This window comes from Eulemur rufifrons, chromosome 30, assembly GCF_041146395.1.
Source record: "Eulemur rufifrons isolate Redbay chromosome 30, OSU_ERuf_1, whole genome shotgun sequence".
NCBI classification, from domain to species: Eukaryota; Metazoa; Chordata; class Mammalia; order Primates; family Lemuridae; genus Eulemur; species Eulemur rufifrons.
The window spans coordinates 102891231-102897538 of record NC_091012.1 but is presented as its reverse complement, the minus strand read 5'-3'; positions in this window follow the sequence as shown (position 1 = coordinate 102897538).

The following is a 6308-nucleotide window of genomic DNA, read 5'->3' as shown; positions in this document are numbered from 1 at the left end:
TAATCACTGTCCATGTGTTAAGTAGCATATATCTAAATTTTATTTAGATACTACAAATTTTAATTATTCCTGGGTTTTGAATACCCTCTTTTTTTATTTCAAAATATTAAAGGAATACAAGTGTTTTTGTTATATGGATGAACTGAATAATGCTGAAGTCAGGGCTTTTAGTGTGCCTGTCACCAAAGTAGTATACATTGTATCCCATAGGTATGCTTGTATTGTTTATATTTTTATTAATAATTTGTAATTAGATTTTCATTATTAATAATTTTTAAAGGAATATAAAATATTTTCCCTGTTTTTTGTTTCTTTCTTTATAGCATATATTTGAAAACATTTAAATATCTTATGTTTTAAGCTATATCTATTGCATTAAAATAATTCACCCAAATTTTTTACACTAGTGCATATATATGTGTATGTATTTTTATGAATTGGATATGTCTAGAATTGTTTCATTTTTACTTAGAGCAGTGATATAGAATTAAACTGTGATTTTTTCCTTTTATTTATAATTGATTTGCTGTATTTTCCAACAATATTTCTAAAACAATCTATCATTTTGCAAGGATTTGTGAGGCTACATATTAAATTTTATATGTACTTGAATCTATTTCTGTAACCTCTTCATTTACATCTTATTTGTGTGTGTACATGTAATGGCAATATCTTAAAAAATAAAAATAAACACTGAAAATCCTGACTTGAAAAAACAAATCCTTCCCTTGAATTTCTTATAAGAAAGTGTTGTATAATGAAGAATTCGTCTGGTCTTTGGCCCAGTTTCCTGGAATGGAGCACCTAAAGCCTTGAAATTTCTTAAGTGATATGAGTGTCTTTGTTATTTGTGGTGGGCCTTTGGGACCATGCTTGAATTTGTGCTAATGAGGTGACTCATGGTGGGCTCCTGGATAGTTTCAAGATTGGGGTTGACCATGCTGAAAATACCAATCATGTGATTAGAAGGTTAAGGCTTTGAGCTAGATGATATCAGCCCAAGCTAACCTCTGGGGAGGGATAGGGGGATTGGAGATTGAGTTAAATCACATGGTCAATGATTCAACCAGGCGTGCCTGTATAATGAAATCCCAGTGAAAACTCTGGACATCAAGGCTCAGGTTAAGTTTCTTGGAATACATTGATGTGCCAGGGGGGTGACATATCCTGATTCCACAGAGGGAGGACATGGGAACTCCACAATTGGGACCCTCCTAGACCTCATCCTCCAGGTTTCTTCATTTGGCTAGTCCTGATTTGCATCCTTTAAAATAAAACTATTAATATAATCATAAACATAATGTTTTCCTGAGTTCTGTGAGTTATTCCACAGAATTATCAAATCCAAGGGGCTCATTGAAATCCCCAAATTAGTAGCCAGCTGGTCAGAAGTACAGGTGGCCTAGGGACTTCTGAACTCGTGGCTGGCATCTGAAGGAGGACAGTCTTGTTGGGGACTGTGCCATTAATCAGAAGACTCAATGCTAATTCTAATACTGAATTGCATTGCAGTATTACAGAATGTGTAATACAGCTGTGGCGAATATCTATGTGTTTCTTCAAACTGCATATAAAGCAAAATTTTCAAAAAATAAAAACTACTTTTAAAAGAAAATTCAAATCAGATCATGTTACCAAATTGCTTAAAATCCTTAGTGGCTTACCATTGCAATTAGAATAAAATCCTAATTCTTTCCCTTGATTTATATGCTTCATCATGATCTCAATCCTGCCTAACTATCTTTTTTCATCTCACACCACTCTCTCCCTTGATCTCTAGGTTCCAGTCACTCTGGTTTACTTTATCTTCCTCCAACACAATAATAGGCTTATCCCCATCTCAGGGCCTTTGTCTTCCTATTCCCTTTGCCTAGAATCCCTTTCCCCAGATCTTTTCACAGTTGCCTCTTTTTTTTCACAATAACCAGCTGAAAGTTGGCTCTTCAGAGAAGCCTTGCATGACCATTCAATCTCAAATAACCACAAACAATCAGACAAACCCAAATTAAAATCCATTCTACAAGTCAGCTGGCCTATACTCTTCAAAAAATGTCAATGTCATGAAAACAGGAACTATTCTAAATTCAAGGAGACTAAAGAGACAGAACAACTAAACACAATCTATTATTTGACCCTATCAATATTTACCAAAAAAACCCTATACAGAGCATTATTGGGGCAATTGGAGAAATTCAAATATTCATTGTATGCTAGATAATATTATCATTGTTAAATTTCCTGAGTATAATCATTGTATTGTGTGTGCAAGAGAATGTCCTCGCTCTTTATGAGATGCATGTTGAAATTACTTATGGATGGAGTGTCATTATGCCTGCAACTAACTTTCATATGGCTCAGCTAAAAATAAAGAGATAGGTAGATAGAATTATAGGTATCAAGTAAATGTGGCAAAAATGTTAACAATTGGTGAATATTGGTGAAGAATAGTTGAGAATTCACTGTATTATTCTTGTGATTTTTATGTAGGGTTGAAAATTTTCCAAATCAAAAGTTAGTGGTGAACTTTATTTAGTAGGTTTGTTGTTGGTAGTAGCACTGGTGAAGTAATTAACTTCAAACTATTTTTGATGTCTATAGGATTAAGGAAATGAGTAAATATATTGATCAGAGTAGTCTTCCAGGCACTTTCTATCACATCATCCTGTTTTATTTCCTTTATCACATTTATCATTTTCTGAAACATTTTTTATTTATGTGTTTATTTGTCTGTTTAATGTATTTCCCCAGCCCCTATCCTATAAATGCTGTTTAAGCAGAATTGATGTCTTCCTTGATTTTTGGTGAATCCTCAGTATTCAAACAAGTGCTTGGCATGTAGTAGATAGTAAATAATTACTTGTGGAATAGATGAATGAATGAAGCAATCCCAAGAAACCCTGAGGTCAGCCAGCAGCAGTTTTGCTCCTAGGGCCAAGTTAAGGCCCTATGGCCCAGTTGGGAAAGGGCTTTGTTATGGTAGAGATCTGTGAAGCTGAGAGAGAGAAAGGGGGGAACTCAGCCTAGTTCTGCCATATGAAGTATAGTTAAAGGGAATGGGCCCTACTAGAAATAGCAGTGACCCCAAAGGTCATAACTAGAAGACAGGGACTTTTAAAACCAAAAGGTGAATGATGGCAGAGAGGTCCTGGAAATGATTTGCAATGCTTTAATCTCCATCTAAGATAACTGAGTTATGTGACAATTTGTCTTTGTAAGTCTTCAATTTTGTAAAGACTCTTCCCTGAGATTCCCTCTTACCAGAGAATGGATGAACTGTGCATTTTGAGCTAACTCTCAGTAAGGCAGAACTACAGGGGAAGAGAAAAATGGGCCACCAGGAACACTGCTGGTGAGTCTTTAAAGGAAAGCAAAGCCACTTTCCTCCCTCCCCAACCTGTTTCATCACAGCAATTTTGCCTGTCAAACTCTCTTTTCTTAAATTCCTTTCCATGCCTGTTTCTTCCTTCTCTATCACTTTCCTTCCTAGAGTTGGTGTCATAAAGAAGTGTGTGTGGAGACTGGTGAGGTAGTAAAGTAAATCTGTGCAGGGGCAATTCTTGCTAACATTTTCCTTTTTTTTTTTTTTTTTCTTTTTGGATAAGGACACTCACACATTCAAATGTTGAGGATGAAGTATCCGCCTGCCTCCATTATTGACACCACACCATGAGGGTTCTAAGACAGAATCTTTTCCACTCTTTCTAAACACCATCACCTTGGGGTGATGTATCAACTCTACACTCTCTCTCTCTCACCGCTCCTGTGATCTGCCACACCAAATTCCACCACTTTTTTCTCTATTCCATTAGAGCAATCTGTTTTTTCTTATTAATCTGAGCTCAGTTTAGCTCCTTTGCAGTTCAGGACTTCATGGCTGTTTCTCATCATCTTTCCCCCATATCTAAGCCATAGTAAGTTAAAGATTCTACAAAGATCCTTTTTTTTTGTTATCCTTCTTCAAACTGTCCTCCATCTCCTAATCTGCTTTCAGGTCCACAACCATCCCACTCCTGCCTGCCTACAAAGACCTTTCTCTCATCCCCTGGTCATTCATCATCAGTTAGAATTTCAAGTTAGGAATTCCATTAATATGTTGAGTCTATAGAAGCCAAATGACCCATTATGGACTGAAGCCAAGTGTATAGGCAGGTGGTTAAGCAGGTTGGGCCAGCAGTCTTGGCACAAGCCTTTCACAAGACCTGAAACTAGAAGTTGCAGCAAAAATCAAGAAAGAATCATGATTTTATAAATTACCCCAAATTAGCTGGATGTCAGCTCAAGGGGAACAAAGTAGATTTGTAGATGCTTCCAGAACAATGTCAAGGATAATTTTTCTTACTGGTTGGTTTTACCATGTCACACCTATACTCAAACAACCTGTATTGGTTCCCAATTACCTTTAAAATCAAATCTTCAAACTCTTCAGTCTGGCATTCAAAGCCTTTTATATCTCTCTTCTCTCTACCACTCAGTTTACTCCAATCTCATCTCTCATTAATTCTTGGTATGGTCCCTCTGCCTCAACCAGCCTGGCTCATTCTCACCACCAGGTTTCCATTCTTGCCCCTCTCTTTGCCTGTAATGCTCTTCCCCTCCACTTCCACCTTGCTGATCTCCATTAACTGCATCATTCAAGACCAAGTTCAAGACATGACCCTTTACAAGAAGCTGTCTCTGACTTACTCACAGGATCACTGATATTTTGTGCTAAAACAGACTTCAGAGCTAGCTGATCAAGCTGAACTTTGTCCTCACCTCCATTCTTCAGATGAGAAAACTTGAAGCCAAAAGATATTAAATGATTTGTAAAAGGTCATGCTGTGAGTTTAGTGGTAGAATCTTAATCTGAAGCCAGATTTCCTGACTCCCTGTGCAATTTCCTTTCCACTCTGTCACACTTTGTTCCTATCCCCTCAACCCACCAGAAAAGTACAAAGTATAGTGTCATGACCATAAACTGGCATCTGTGTTTGGATTGTGTTTCACCTGTATTTGGCTTATCTCGACCACCAAGTTCTAATGATTTTTGTGAGAAGGATTGTGTCTAATATTTCTGTCCCTTCTCCATCTCCATGGCACCTAACAGGGGTGTATACATCTCAGACTGGCAGTAAATGCATCTTAACTGTGGAGTGCTTCATTTTAAGAAAATATAAAGACAGAACCAATAAAATAAGTACACTCTGGGTGGATTATTATATTACATATATATATATATATATATATATATTCAAAAAGATTCCTCTAAACAGGGACCTCCTATAGTGAGCTTGGTTACAGATCATTAACTACTGTCCAGAGAGAGAGTGTGAGAGCTGAGAAACCTCAAGATAAAATTATAAGAGTCACTGATCCTCTTACAGTCTCGAGAAAGAAAAGGGCATTAAGGCAGGCTTCCCGTTCTGCTATGCAGAGGATTTCCACAGCCCCTGTCTCACCATCCCCAGCTCATCCCTGTGCTCTGCTCTCCCTCAGCTGGGAGTTGAGTGACACAAGTTCTAAATGTCTGTTCCACCACTAATTATCTCTGTGACCTAGGACATGGCACTTAATCTCACTGGACTTGTGTTTTCTCATCTGTAAAAGGTTAGGGGGCGGGGGTGTGCAATGAAAGTACAGACTTGCTTGCCTCACACATTTGTTGTGAGGCTCAAGTGAGATAATATATGTGAAAGTACTTTAAAAATCAGAAGGCATTATATGAATGCAAGGTATTAACGTTTTAATGTTACAATCCTGTATCAATTAAATCCTAGGAGACTAGAGTGAGTGAAGGGTAACAAGTTTGTGTTTTAATCCCATGTAAATTAATTGTCTGAATCCTTGACCTTCTCCATAAATGCTGCTCTTCATCCCATCTCTTTATTTTATTTAGTAGATTATTGTAAAGGTTGCTATTTTAGCTTTGCACATTGTTGAGGTGGCAGGGATGGGGGAGGTGGGCAGCTGCTAAGACTCAGGAGAGGCACTGATTTCTTCCCAAATTGCTTTATAAGGGAGGAATTAGGGAATTTGTAGCTACTGGTCAAGAGGGAAAGAGCTTTCACTCTAGCACTCCAGTGTCACTCTCTCATTCAATCATGAAAAGGAAATGAAAAAAATGGAGGGAGAAGAGATTTAATTTTGCCACATTTTTCACATTTTCTCTTCTTTGCCTCTCCAGAACTCCAAGCATGGTTGAAATCTAAGAATCTGCATACTGGCTTGGGTAAAGTTTATTTTGGATAGAATCAGGGTAAATGCTGGGGGAAGGGGCAAGGTAGTACATTACATATTCAAAAGATATGAGCCCACTGTACTCATCAATC